We start from the raw sequence: 15400 nt of genomic DNA, 5'->3' as shown, positions 1-15400 counted from the left end.
GATCAATGAGAGAAAGTATCTGTTCTAATTAACTGGGTTAATTTTCCTTTATCAGTAGTCATTGTTTATTAAGCCGAATGTTGACAGGCACTTTGCATCTCTCTACTCTTCTGAACTACTATACTAGGTAGGGATATTTTGTCTCCAAGTTTTGCAGATGAGGAAATGGAAACTCCGAGGTTGAATAACTTACCCAGAATCACATAGTCAGTGGTTGAGCTGAAAGTCCAATGCAAATTTACTTGAATCCAAAGCATCTGCTCTGTCAACTGTATGATGACAGAGACAGGAGCAGCTGACATTCCCAATAATGACCCAAAGGAGAGATTTCTCCTTACTAAGCATAGGGTTGAAATTTACTCTTCACTGCTCAGATGTGCAAGAACTGTAACTTTTCCTTTTAAATAACAGGTCTTATCTTGCTTTAAAATTCTTATTCCTGATGATTGTGTGTGTGTGTGTGTGTGTGTGTGTGTGTGTGTATGTGTGTGTGTTTGGAGACTGAGACATAGGAAAGATGTTTAATAAAAGTAACTTAGTCTCTCTTAGTTTAATATACTCTCAATATAAACGTATACCATATATGTATATCTATGTGTATATGTGTACATAATGTATATGTGTATACACACATACATACGTATATAAATTTAGTGGTGTGTTGGTCAATGTTTCACAATCAGCTTTCTGGGACAGGGAACTCCTAGTTTGCAGCACTTTTCAATTTCTATGATGTAAATATTCTCACTATGGTCAATTTCAAGTTGCCAGCGTGATTATACTGAATGTGCAACTGGGAGGAGATCACGCAATTGGCCTTCACTAGCAAAGCAAGCCAGCCCATCACACCACTCTCCTTCTCAGGAGCGTAAGATTCAACAGACAGGTGGGCCAGTGGCTCTTTAGGGACACCAACCTAGGGTACCAGGAATCAAAAAGTCCCAAGTCCTTTTTGAGGCATCCTAGGTTTCCAGGAATCTCTCAGGAGACGGAGAGAGAGAAGGAGAAAATATGTGCTGTCTAGGGTGAGTCTATAGCTATACAACATGCATCATTTCTATAATTTCTTTTCCACACATGAAACATATAGAGAGATTATATATATTCAATCTAAGGTTGAACGTCCCTAACAGAACAGTTTCAGTCTTTCAGGGCTTCTCATTCCGCTTCCACCTTTTGAAGCCATCACCTGGGTATGCGTAAATCAGCAAAGAAGATCCGTGGGCTCCAGGGCTGAGACTGCCTCTAGCTCATCTGTGGCCCCGGTGAGAAGTCCCAAGTCCTTTTTTGATTCCTAGCATCTAGATTGGTGTCCCTAAGAAGCCACTGGCCCAGCTGTCTGTTGGATGCTATGCTGACATCCATTGCTGGTAGCCAGGCATTCTGCCATCAGCTCCAGCTACAAGGCCCTTACCTGTGCAGCCTTATTTCCCTGGCCTTTTGGTGCATCAGTCCAGCTGATGTTCTCTTTACCCAATGCTGCTGTGGGCTGTAATCGTTTGAGGCATGCTCAGGCTTTCCCTAAAACCTTGCTACTCTGGGTAAAGTCAGCGTGGCACCTTTCTGTGTTTTAAGTTGTTCTGAAATGCCTTTAAAATCCCCATGTTCGGAGAAGTGGAACACAAGCTACACACTATCCTCTATTCTTTGCTTGTTTCCTGACCGAGGCTTTGATTCTTGAGGGTGGCAACTGTGTTTTCTTTATCTTTATAACTGAGAGTCTAAGAACAGTATCAGAGCACATAAGCATTTGTCAAATGAATGTGCCAAACAATAAGAGAATGCTGGAGTAATTCTGAACAATGTCTCGCAAATTGTAAGAATTTGGACAAAACCATCGATTCATAGTAAGATTAAAGAAAAAAAAGGGAGAGTAACCATCTCAGAGTCAGCTCAGTATAGAACAAGAGAAAAAAAAATCCAATTTTTGACCTACTGCAGTGTGTGGTTCCGTTCAGGTGCCAGCCACTCACAAATTGCCTCCTGTGTCTCTGCCTGGGACCTATTCTTTAATCTCCGAGGTCCAGTACAGCAGACATAAGAAAAAGGAAATGCTTACTGCCTTGTTAGGGAATGGATTAGGAAATTTCATGCACCTTATCAGAACGAGCAGAGATAAGTAGGTTGCAGGATAGTCTTTCAACGCTTTTAAAAACCCACCCAACAAGACCCCAGCACAGCTGAATAGAAAGCTGATCTTACCATAGCATACATTTGCATTATCGATCCACTGGCGAAAATACTTTTGCAGCAAATTAAACCAAATGCTTCCTCCAAATACACAAGGTTTCAAGTATCACTTTGTTTACATGTGTACATGTGTGCGTGTGTGTGTGTGTGTGAGTGTGCACGTTTAAGCAGTTTTGCACAACTTGGACTTAAGCTTAGGAGAAAAATCTCAGACTGGGTTCGAGAGAGCCTGTCTTTCTTCCCAGCTGTCGGTAGGGGGAGCTCACGCTTCATGCACAGCTGGAGCCTGTCTGCTTGCTGGAGACACAGATCAGATGAAGAAGGCTGAGGTGTGTAAGGGGAGGAAGAGAGAAGATGCAGATTTGGGCGTGGGAGGGAGATTAAACAAAACTAAACAAAAACACATATTTCTTTCAAATGACATCACTTTGGCCAACTGTCTTTTGAAAGATAGAAAATGTGGGCTGTCTAGAGTAAGTTCATAACTATGCAACGTGCATTCCTTTCTATCATTTGTTTTCCACACATGAGAAAGCTTTTTTTCTGGGGAAAGTGCGTTTTTTGCTGGAGTTACATGATTTTCTGAACTGTGTGTATGAGAAACAAGTTTCCTTGTTACATTTACCAGTGATGTTCGAAGTATTGGCCTGGTAACTTTAACCTCATGTGCTAAAGAGGGTGGGAGACAGCTAAGAAAGCAGCATGAGCATTGGCTTTGATGAAGACGGAGGCTTTGATGAAGACGGAGGCTTTGCCTGCGAGCAGTTTCAGGAGAGAGGGGTTAGACGGAGGCCTTCATCAGGCCCTGCCACGGGAAACGGAGCACAGCGTGTTACAATTGATGTTACTGGGAGAGTAGTCATGCACGTGCACATGTGTTCGCGTGTGCATCTCTGCATCTCTGTGCACATGTGAGAATTGTATGTGTGTGCGTACTGAGTGTGTGTGCTCTGCATCAGTGATTGAGATCAGCTACAAATCCATAGCAGAAATTCTGCCAATCGCTTCAGACGACCTGTAAGAAAAAACAAATAAGTAAAAACATCACAAGCATGGAGATATTTTTTAAGAGAAAAAGCTTTATTATTTTTTCATCATTTTTGATACAGTAAAACCGAAAGAATGAAAGCTTTTTAAAAATGGCTCGCAGTATTATTATTTTTTAAGTAGTGATAGTTTCTGTTGCCATGTATTAAAAGATCTATGCCTAAATATTGACTAAAGTTTAGGATGAAGTTGCTCCTAATTCGGGTATTTAATTCTACTTACATCTGTAGCTTCCTTTAAAAGCAGAGTTTGCTGACTTAATATATCTTTGGCCACACACACACACACACACACACACACACACACACAAAGGATGGTGGTGGAAGGGGATGGGGATGTGAGGGAATGCTCCTTATGTTTTACCAAGGTTTGGTTTTCGCCTACTGTGTGTCGATGCTCCCTGGGGTCCTGCCTGGTGCAGTATGGTAACCGTTGGAGAGTAGCGCCATCTTGTGGCCACTCTGGAAATTAAGTCTAGAAATAAACAGGTAGCCGACAAAACGGCCAACATTTGAAGTGTCTGGTCTGGGATTTCCAAGTAGTTGGGCAGAATCAGTTGAGTTAGAATCCCCAAGCCTCTCTTAGGCAGGGATGGGGTGGGGGGATCAGATCCCTCTCACTAATACCTGAGGCTAGCTTTTCACTTATGCAGATTCGTGTAAGTTTTTTGTTTGTTTGTTTCAAGACAGGGTCTCGCTTTGTTGCCCAGGCAAAAGTGCAGTGGCATGATCATAGCTCACTGTAGCCTCCAACTCCTGGCCTCAAGTGATCCTCCCACCTCAGCCTCCTAAGTAGCTGGGGCTACAGGTGAGTGCCACTATGCACGGCTAAGTTTATTTTTTGTAGAGACAGGGTCTCTCTATGTTGTCCAGGCGTTTGTTGAACTCCTGGCCTCAATCCCCTTACCTTGTCATTAGGCTTTTAAAAGCCACCTTCCTTCCACTTAGTGTGAGTGAGCTTAAAATCCAGTCCTGACAGAGTTTCTGATAAAACGAGGAGATTCCTGGGAAATAGGGGAAGAAGAATCAACGTATTTGAACTGGGATAGAGGCATGAAAGTAGACCAGGAAAACAGAGCACCTCATTTTTGCCTAGTTAATTTTCTAGAAACGAACCTAACAAGAAATCTTTGAAATGCTACATTCTCAGATGCTGTAGGAGGAGCTGTTGCTTCATGGTCAAATTTACTTGGCCTATTTATGAATTTTCTTCTTTTTTAAAATCAGAAAACAGAATTGTCGATTTTTTCTTTGTTAGATGCCCTGCAACTGAAAGATTTGTAAACCAATAATGTAGTTGTTCTTAATAGGTTGTATTTTCCAGATCTGTTTATCAAGTTCAAAAACATTTATTGTCACAATGTAGTCGCTTTTTGGGATGAGTTACTGTCCCATGGAAGCAAGTAGTGTTTAGAAATCTTTGGAGAGAACGCTTTTTTTGTGTGAAAGAGGTTAATAACATATTTTTCTGGTTCTACATTTCTAGTGAATGGTCTTGAAGCGATGTGTCTTATTTTTGAACAGTAAACAATATTTTTTAAATAATTGTAAGTAACATGAGATAAGTTAGAGCCTTTATCTTCATTTAACATATGTTCATATGGAAAATGGATGCTCATATGTCATCTTGGAGCAAGTGGCAGAGTATCTAAGGTCACTCAGAATCAGATGAAATACTTCAGATCTCAGCTTAGCTACTTACTAGCTATATAAATATGGACAAATTGTAAAATAATATGAATCGTGTTTGTAAAATTGGAGCAATATTACCAGCCACAGAGGGCTTTTTGATAATCTGGAGATAACATGGGTAAAACATTTAGCACCTCTTTATTATAAGAAGGAAACAGACAAATTTCTGGATCCAGATTCCAGACAAATATTGATCATCATTCTGCTTCCTAATGCAACTTCAGTCCAGTCTGACCTTAGAGGAACCTCAGATATTTTTAATTCCTTGTGGAAATCATCACAGAAGACAAAGGGCATTCGTAGTTTGGCTAAGTTATAGAGAATACCTTTGTTTTAACTACAGAGGGTAGGAATTTGAGCCAACAAAATCTCTCTACTACAAGGATATAGCAATGCCTGAGAAACCAGGGCAGCAGGAGTAAAATTTAATGGCAACTTTTTCCCTGGATTCCTTAAAGAGCAGATGTTTATTTTGTTAAAATTGGCTTGAGTGTCGTATAATTTTGACTTGAAAACAAATCTCTAATCACAGTCGAGTGTTTGTTTCTTCATTTTCCAAACTACCACTTTCCCCATCCCCAGCTCTACTTCAATATATTCCCAGAAATTTTTTAAGAAGTTAAATCCCAGATGAGCATGCATGTTGGAGAGATGCTTACAAGCAATCTATAAGCTGCTCCAATAATCTTACCAGCAGCCGAGGCAGCTGCTTGTCAGCCCGATGTGGTCTCAGTGTTTCAATAACCACGCACAATAGGGCCACACACGTTCAGCTAGTTTTATTTTCACTTCCCTTTGAAACTGGAATGGTATTGAACATCTGACAAATGGAAAGGGATTAAACTGACAGTGGGCTGATGTTAATTTCAAGCTTCAGAAATGACATTGTAACCAATAAAAATTTCTTTAATCTGTTAAAGATGAGAAATGCTTGGCTGTTTCTGATAAAAAGAAAAATGTTATAATATGTGTTACAATTTATGGAATCTGGGCTGTGTGTGTGTGTGTGCCTGTGCACCAATGTGAGCCTGTGTATATGCTGTGGGTAAGAATGGCAGGTGTGGATTAAATAGCTTTCAAAGATCTCTTACAAGCTTTTTTATGAAGTCAGGAAGCAGAATATTAATATTTTCTCTGTTTCATGGATGGGGAAACTGAAGCTCAGAGAGTTTAAGGACTTGTCTCTGTTCTTATAGATATTAGAAACAAATGTGAATAAATTAAGAGATGTCCAAGTTCAAAGGAGCCAGCTGTTAGTTCAGGCAAAATCTTATCTAGAGTTCATCGTCGTTGTATGCTCTGGGTTCTGAATTAAACCTGAAATGCAGGTAGGTATTTCTGTTCACTCACAGGGTCTGAGTGACCTCCCATCGGTCTTGATCTCTGTTAACATTTGGCATTGTTAAGTAATGTTTGCTTCCCTTTAAAACTCTCCCACTACAGAACCTTTGTACTAACACTCGTACTTCTTCTTCCTCTCTGTTTCTTTTCTTTATTTTTTCAGTACTTTATTTCCTTCTATTTCCTAAATGTGTGTATTTTCTAAAAATTTGAACCCAGTCCATTTCCCCTTTCTCTCTTGAGGAGAAATTTCTTGGTCATTCTGGAGGCTAAGTGAAAAATGAGTCTTGTGATCATATAGCTAGGAAAATACTTTCTATGACCTCTTTGTTGTGAAAACATTATCATACCCAGCAGCAAATCAAAGGCTGATGCAAATCAATTTTTCTTTGTAAGACTAGCATTTTCTAAATGTATTAACCTATAAAACTGTGTTAGTTAAGGCAATACCATGTGTTATCACAAAGAACCCCAAATGTCAGTCACTTAACACAATAAAATGTCTTTCTCATGCAGCAACCTGATGAGGTCCCCCCTAGTCTGGGAGATCTTCTGATCTACTCTCCTCCATGTGGTGACTCACAGACCCAGGCTCTTTCAGTCTTATTGCTCTGCCCTCCTGTAGGTCCTTGGTCTCTCCCTTCAGTGGGCAGATGATGGAAAAAAAAAAAAAGAGTGGAGGACAATGAGGAGTTTTTTAGAAAGCATATGGAAAGCACTTATCATGCCTGCCCACATTCCATGAGATATTTGGCCACACCTAACTGTAAGGAAGATTTGAAAATGTAGTCTAACTTAGGAGGAAACGAAAATTGGCTTAGATGAACATAGCAATCGCTGACTTTTATTGCCACATTCTTTTTTTTTTTTTTTTTTTTTTTTTTTGAGACGGAGTCTCACGCTGTTGCCCAGGCTGGAGTGCAGTGCCGCGATCTCGGCTCACTGCAAGCTCCGCCTCCTGGGTTCACGCCATTCTCCTGCCTCAGCCTCCTGAGTAGCTGGGACTACAGGCGCCCGCCACCGCGCCCGGCTAATTTTTTGTATTTTTAGTAGAGACGGGGTTTCACCGTGGTCTCGATCTCCTGACCTTGTGATCCGCCCGCCTCGGCCTCCCAAAGTGCTGGGATTACAGGCTTGAGCCACCGCGCCCGGCCGTGCCACATTCTTTCTCCAAGAAACAGAACAGACTTTCTATCAAGGTAAACATTTTAAGTCCCATCCATTCAATGCACTCCATGACCAGGATCTATAGGTGATGTACAGTCATTCTACTATGCACAGATGTGGTTCCTTTTGGCCCAGCAACCTGTAAAACTAGAGATAAGTTACCCTATACACTTCTGCTCCAAAACACTCAAATATAAAATAATGAAGATTGTATAGGATAACTACAGTGTAAACTTTCCTGGCGCTCCTGGCTCCACCCTTTACAAATTTCTTCTTTATTCATACTTGAAGCTGGCGTTCCTGCCCATGCTAGTTTGGATCTACCATGGCAGTTTTAAAGCCTAGCAAATAATCACAAGATTATTAGACTTGGCTTGGGATTCTTCTGCAATAAAAGATTCTCCAAAACTTGGCAGTTTCTAATCTAAATGTTTCCATTTACTTTTATTTATCAATAATCACAGTCAAATCTTCTTTTTTCTAGATACAATTCTTAGTCCTGCCTTATTTCTCCTTTACCCCAATGCCTTTTTCTCTTTCCCATGCTTTCTTATTTTCTCTCATCTTAGTGGAAACCGCTTGTTAGCTACCCAAAACATGAGATTTGGTGAGTGAGTAACTCTTTTAACTGGTCTTTGTCTCAGAGGAAGTTATTAGCTGAGAATCATATTGAGCTTCTTATACTTAAGACTTTTTTCAATTTGGAATCTTACTATCGGGAATCCAGAAAGTTAGCCTTTCCAACTCTATAAAACACTTGATCTCTATATTTTCACTATTCCCCTATAAATCTACTTTAAAACAGCTGATTATTTTTCATTAATAATTAATTTGTTTGCTTTGCATACCATGAAATTCATCCTTTTAAAGTGTACGTTTCAGTGGTTTTTAGTATATTCACAGAGTTTTACAATGTAAAACCATATGACTATCTAATTCTGCAATATTTTACTTACCTCCAAATGAAATCTGATGCCCATTGGCTGTTAATCCTCAATCTTTCCCTTCCTACCACTCCCTAGAAATTACTAATCTACTTTCTGTCTTTAGGGATTTGCCTATTTTGAACATTTACTGTAAGTGGAATCATATAATATCTGGCCTTCTGTGTCTGGCTTCTTTCACTTGGCATAACATTTTCAAGGTTCATCTGTGTTGGAGCATTTATCAATACACAAGTTGTGCACTTCTTTTGTTACATTTATTCTTAAGCATTTTATCTTTTTACATACGTTAGAAATAGAATTGTTTTTTCTTTATTCATTCTACCAATCTCTACTTTTGGATTAGAGTATTTAATCAATTTACACTTAATGTATTACTGAAGTGATAAGATTTATGTCTGTCATTTTGCTATTTGTATTTTATATGCCTTATTTTTTCCCTCTATTCTTCCATTATGAACTTATGTTAAATAGATAGTTTTCTTTTAATTTCATTGTTGTGTACTATTCAACTTAATTCCATTGTTGCACCATTTAATGCCAATGTTATTTCTTTTATTATGTATTTTGGGTTATTTTCTTAGTGATTTTCTTGAGGATTACAATTAATAATTTAGTTTATAATAATCTAATTTGGATTAATACCATCATGATTTCAACAGTATGCAAAATCTTTCCTCCATTATAGCTCTGTCCCCCTTTCTGCCTTTGTGTTGTTAGTCACAAAAACTATATGTTTATATATTGTGTAAGTACTGCTTTTATGTAATTCTCTTTCAATTGAAACAAAAGAAAGAGTTAAAAACACAAAAAAATACACTATACTGTTTTTACATTTACCTATATAATTACTTTTTCCTCCGGTTTGCAGATGGCAGATTGTGGGACTTCTCAGTCTCCATAATCATGTGAATCAATTCCTATAATAAATATTCTCATAAATACATATATTATGTTTTCTGCCTCTCTAGAGAATCCTAATACATTAAGTAATATTCTATTACACAGATATGTTACAATTTGATTATGCATTGAAATGAATGGGATTCTCCCAGTTTTTTTCTATTACAAATGAATCTGCTGTGAACATTTTGTTTTGTTAACATTGATTGAAATTATCATTTTTTCTTTCTTAGTTTGTTAATGTGGTGAAATACATTGAATTATTTTTCAGCTGTTGAACCAAACTTACATTAGAATATCTTTTTACTTCCTTTCAACCTATTTGTGTCATTTTCTTTAGAGTATGACTTAGAGGTAGCACATTGTTGGGTCTTGACTTTTTATTCAATATGACCATCTCTGCCCTATAATTGGCAGATTTAAATGATTTACATTTAATGTGATTATTGATTAAATTTATAACATTTTGCTATTAGTTTTATATTTTTCTAATCTGTTTTTTGGTCCCTTTGTCCTCTTTTTGCTTTCTGTTAGAATAATTGAGTCTATTTTATGGTCTTACCTTCTCTCCTTTCTTGGCTTACCAGGTGAACAGTTTTGTTCTTATAATGGTTGCTTTAGGGTTTATTCCATAAACTTTTCTGTGTTCCAGTAATATTATATAACTTTCTATATAGTAAAAGAAACTTAAGACAGTTTGTTTCAATTTTCCCCTTTTAAATAGACTTTTGTGCAGTATTTGATATGCATTTTACTTCTACATTTTCTCTAGCCCATGATTTTTTTTTTCTACTTTTATTTTAGGTCCAGGGGGTAAATTGTGTGTCACTGAGACTTCGTGTGCAAATGATCCCATCACCAAGGTAGTGATCATAGTACCCAGTATGAAACTTTCCAACCCATGTCCCTTTGTCACCCTCCCCTCTCAAGTAGTCTCCAGTTCTATTGTTCTTATCTTTGCTTCCCTGTGTATTCAATATGTAACGCCCTGGCTGGGTGCCGTGGATCACGCCTGTAATCCCAGCACTGTGGGAGGCTGAGGCAGGTGGATCATGTGAAGTCAGGAGTTCAGTATCAGCCAGGGGAACATGGAGAAGCCCCAGCTCTACTAAAAATACAAAAATTAGCTGTGTGTGGTGGCACGTGCCTGTAATCCCAGCAACTCAGAAGACTGAGGCAGGAAAATCACTTGAATCTTGGAGGCAGAGGTTGCAGTGAGTCAAGATCATGCCACTGCACTACAGCCTGGGTGACAGAGCAAGACTCTGTCTCAAATATATATATATACACACACACACACACACGTGTATATATACACACACATATGTGTGTATATATATATTTGTGTATATATATTATGTGTGTATATATATGTATATATGTATATATAGTGCCCAGTTATAAGTGACAACATGCAGTATTTGGTTTTCTGGTCACACATTAGTGCACTTAGGATAATGGCCTCCAGCTGCATCCATGTTGTTGTAAAGGACATGAGCTCATTTTAATGGCTGTGTAGTATTTTGTGGTGTATATGTACCACATTTTCTTTATCCAGTCCATTATTGGGCATCTTGGTTGATTCCATGTCTTTGCTATTATGAATAGCACTGTTTTCAACATATAAATGCAAGTGTCTTTTTAGTAGAATGATTTGTTTCTCTTTATAACCCACAATTTATTATTTTTATTTAAGTAGTAAATTATCATAAAATTAAAAAGAATGTTTTATCTTTACCTATGTTTTTAATATATGCTAGTTTTCTTCATCTTTGTGTAAATCCAGATTTTCATCTGATATCACTCTTCTTCCTTTTAAGGGATTTCCTTTAACATTTCATATACTTGAGGTTTATTGATAATGAACGCTTTCTGCTTTCATATGTCTCGCAAAGTCTTTATTTCACCATTAGTTTTAAAAGGTATTTTCACTGGTGATATGGTTTGGCTGTATCCCCCCCAAATCTCATCTTGAATTGTAACTCCCACACTTCCCACATGTCATGAGAGGAACCCATCTGATGGTTTTAAAAATGGAAGTTTCCCTGCCCAAGCTCTCTTTGTCTGCCGCCATCCATGTAAGACATGACTTGCTCCTCCTTGCCTTCCACCACGATTGTGAGGGCTTCCCAGCCACATGGAATTGTAAGTCCATTAAACCTCTTTCTTTTGTATACTGCCCAGTCTCGTGTATGTCTTTATTAGCAGCACGGAAATGGACTAACACAACCGGAAATAGAGCTCTAAGTCAAAACTTTTGGAGGTCTTTAAAAATATTGCCCCACTACTGTCAGGTTTATATTTTTTTCCAACAAGAAATCTGTAGTCATTTTTTTTCTGTTTTTTGTTTGTGTGTTTTGTTTTTCTGCTTCAAATGTCTGTATTCTCTCTGTTTTTAAGGCTCCCATTGATGATTGGTTTTAATAATTTTCTTAGGATGTACCTTGGAGTAGTTTTATTGTGCTCAGAGTGTATACTGGGTTTCCTGTATCTCTGGGTTTGTAGTTTTCATCCAATTTAGAAGAAAAATTGGCATTTCTTCCAATACTTTTTGTGGTAATCATTCCCATGTCAGAGATTTCAATTACATACATATTAGGCATCTTAAAGCTGGCCACAGTTCACCTTGCTTTACTATATTTTTAAAGTCATTTTTGTCTATTTAATTTCGAGCAGTTTATTTTTTCTTTTATTTTAGGTTTGAGGGTACAAGTGAAGGTTTGTTACAGAAGTAAACACGTGTCATGTATGTTTTTTGCACATACTATTTCATCACCCATGTAGTAAGCCCAGTACATACTAGTAGCCCACTACCCATGTAGTAAGCCCAGTTATCTTCCTGCTCTTCTCCCTCCTACTACCGTCCCCACTCAAGTAGACCCTAGTGTCTATTGTTTCCTTCTTTGTGTCCATGTGTTCTTATCATTTAGGTCCCACTTATAAGTGAAAACATGCAGTATTTGGTTTTCCGTTCCTCAGTTAGTTTGCTATGGATAACAGCCTCCAGCTCCACCCATGTTCCCACAAAAGACATGATCTCATTCTTTTTTATGGCTGCATAGTATCCCATGGTGTGTATCAACCACATTTTCTTTATCCAATCTGTCACTGATGGGCTTTTAGGTTGATTCCATGTCTTTACTATTGTGAGTAGTGCTGCAGTGAACATTCACATGCAGTTTTAATTGTGTATTTATTAACATTTTTCCTCCATTGTTTATCTGCTATTCATCTCAGTCTTCATTTCAGACATTTTTTTTTTCATCTCTAGAAGTTTACACTGGGCCTTTTTATACCTCCCATGTCTCTGTTTAATATCCTCATAATTATTCTACCTTTCTGATTATCTGCAATATAGTTATAAGAGATATTTCAATGTTGTCTGCTATTTTTAGCATGTTTCAAGAATCTGTTTTACTGATTGATTTTTCTTCTCATGATGGATCATATTTTCCTGCTTCTTTGCCTGCTTGGTAATTTTTATTGGCTGCCTGACATTATACAAGTTACCTTGTTTGCTAGTTTTGTGTACCTTTAAATATTCTAGATCTTTGTTCTGGGGCACAATTAAGTTACTTGGAAATTGATCCTCTCAAGGCTTGATTTTAAGGTGGTATCAGAGGACTTCAGTCAAAGGCTAATTCTGCCCCAGTGCTCAGGTGATACTTAGAGTACTCTAGCTGATGCTCCCTTGTATTATAATGTTCATTCAACTTTAGCAGGTAGGAGCATTAACTCTTCCAGGCTCTGTGGGAATCCCAGGGATTGTTCCTTTGAATCCTTGTTGTTGATTCCTTTTCTAGTCCTAGTTAGTTTTCTCACATATATGCACTGAGTAATATTCAATCAAAGTCTCCAAAGGCACTTTCTGCAAATCCCCAGAGCACTCTATCTGTGCAGGCCTCTCTTATCTGTGAAGCAATTTCATGCCTGGTGGTTGTCTCTATAAGTCAAAGCCACCTTGGAATGTACAAGTTCTCAACTTTCTCTGGTCACCTCAGGGAGACTGCCAGGCACTATTTGGATTTCCCTTTCCTGCAAAACAATGTAAAAACTCTCTCCAGCTAGTAAATTGGAAATATATAAGCCTCCTCTCATCTGTTTCTGTTGTTTCATTCTCTTGCATAGCTTCTTTCCAAATGTCTGAAAACCATTATTTCATATATTTTGCTTGTTTGCTTAGTTTTTTTAAGGTAACAAGGTAAATCCTTTCCCACATACTCGATCATGGCCTAAAATAAAAGTTATGAAGTACTTTATGGATACTAATATTCTAAGGACATAATATATTGAAAATATCTCTCTCAGACTGTCCCATAGGGAGGTAGTCTATCTGAGAATTCTGTCTTGTACCTAACACACACTTGCAAATTGAGGTAAATATTTGGGAGCCAGCTTATTCATTCGAATGTCTACTCTGTCTGAGAGGTTCTATTCCATTTGAACTCTCAATACATGCTGTAGTGGCTCATGCTTTTGTTCACATTTTGCAGCGTGAAATCACCCTTGCTCAGCTTGAATCGGGCTGATTGCCAACCCATTGCTTGGACCACTGCCTGGTTTGATTTGGCTGTAAATATAACTAATATAATGGTTTCACACATGGTTATTTTGGCCATCGTAATATAAGCAGCTACAATCTGCTGCTGGCTAAGTATTTCGATTGCCACTATTCACCATAAAATGTCAGTGCGGTTGTGATTTATAGCTATGACCTTAGTAGGCATAATTGAATTTTTCTGGCATTGTGGAGCTGGAGCACATCTGCAAATCACAGCTGGCAATGTCTCTGGTTAATCTGGGCATAAATACAGCTGGGCCAGTGAATAAGCATTCAAAAAGAAAAAACATCCAAAACAAGCAAAACATAACTAGAACCAAGAACTGATATAGAAATTCCAGTTTATTAACTCATTTATTTACTCAACATCTTGAGTTAAGTAGTAGAATATGTGAGAAATCCAACGTAACACATATGCAAAATAGCATTTAGCCTATTATCTGTTGCATTCCATAAAAACAGATACATAAAATTGCAAAGGAAAATAGCTTTGAAATGTTAACTGATGTAAGTTTGCTGTTGTTTTTCTTGGAATTACCTGTTGCTCCTTGACTCTTTGGCCAATTCAGTTTCTAGTTAGGACTTTGCTAATTTAGTATTTTAAGGTAGTGATGATCCAGACAAAAGAGAGAAAAAAGGAAGTTTTTCCCAGGTTTTGAGTTTTAAAGTCTAGGTCTTCCCGATGATAGGAAGGAAAATAGCAATGTTCCTCAGAACTGATACTAGAAAAAGTCTCTCAGAGTTAAAGAAATGGGGAAAGTCAGAGAGGAAATATTTTCAGTAGCTATTTGGGCTTCTGCACAAGGGGAGATTGCATGTTGCTCAACCCGGAAGATAGAAGAAGGAATGACAGGGCCCAGAAAGCCTGGAGGATCTGTACAAAAGGAATCCATGCCTGCTTTCTTGTGAGAACCTGGAGAAGCAGTAAGAGCTTATATACCAGTTCCTTCCAGCTAGATAGGTCCAAGACCAGTGCATTTTTATTGCACATTTTGAAGTCCTTCACCCAACAAGATGCAGATTCTTCAGAACAATTCTTACATGTCTGAGAGAAGCTCCAGACTTTCTCCAGTTGAGTCTAATCATGGGCTTCTAAAAGAAGATTAGCCAAGAATGAATCAGACTTTAGATCCTCGCTTACATAGACCAAGAGAGAGAACGGCAGAGATCAACAACAGGAACAACAGTGCCCTGGTTCTCCCTCCCAACACCTTCCACCTCCTCATCATGCAAAGCCTCCTAAAGTTAAACCCAGTCCTTAAGGGAGGAGAAACCCTGAATTGACTGAGAGATTTTTCTGCTAACCAGCAGAATAGGGGATTTGTAATGAAACTGTTAAAAAATAAAAAGGTCTTGTCATAACCAAGTTAAGTTACTTTTCTTACACATCTAAGTTTGGAGTTTAGATGTAAACCAACTATACAGTAGAAGTTTCTGGGATATTTTAGCTTGCCATTTTCTGGGCCTTATCTCTAATATCAGCATCGCAAAAGATATTCATTCAATAAGTCCTGAGCTGATATGCAATTAAAACCCAGAGAAGGAATGTGAGATAA

General features: G+C 38.1%; 1 long non-coding RNA gene across 3 annotated transcripts in view; it reads left to right on the top strand.

Annotated features, from left to right (window-relative positions):
- LOC107126522 (uncharacterized) overlaps positions 1-15400 on the top strand; it is a 560621-nt gene that overhangs the window by 186124 nt on the left and 359097 nt on the right. For all 3 annotated transcript variants that reach the window (XR_012416604.1, XR_012416603.1, XR_010577462.2), the window contains one exon: positions 10088-10146. This is a non-coding gene — a long non-coding RNA (uncharacterized lncRNA). The remainder of the gene's footprint in view (positions 1-10087; positions 10147-15400) is intronic.

Source organism: Macaca fascicularis, chromosome 8, assembly GCF_037993035.2.
Source record: "Macaca fascicularis isolate 582-1 chromosome 8, T2T-MFA8v1.1".
Taxonomy (NCBI): domain Eukaryota; kingdom Metazoa; phylum Chordata; class Mammalia; order Primates; family Cercopithecidae; genus Macaca; species Macaca fascicularis.
Note: the sequence above shows the minus strand (reverse complement) of the source record. Positions and strands in the feature narration are given on the sequence as shown.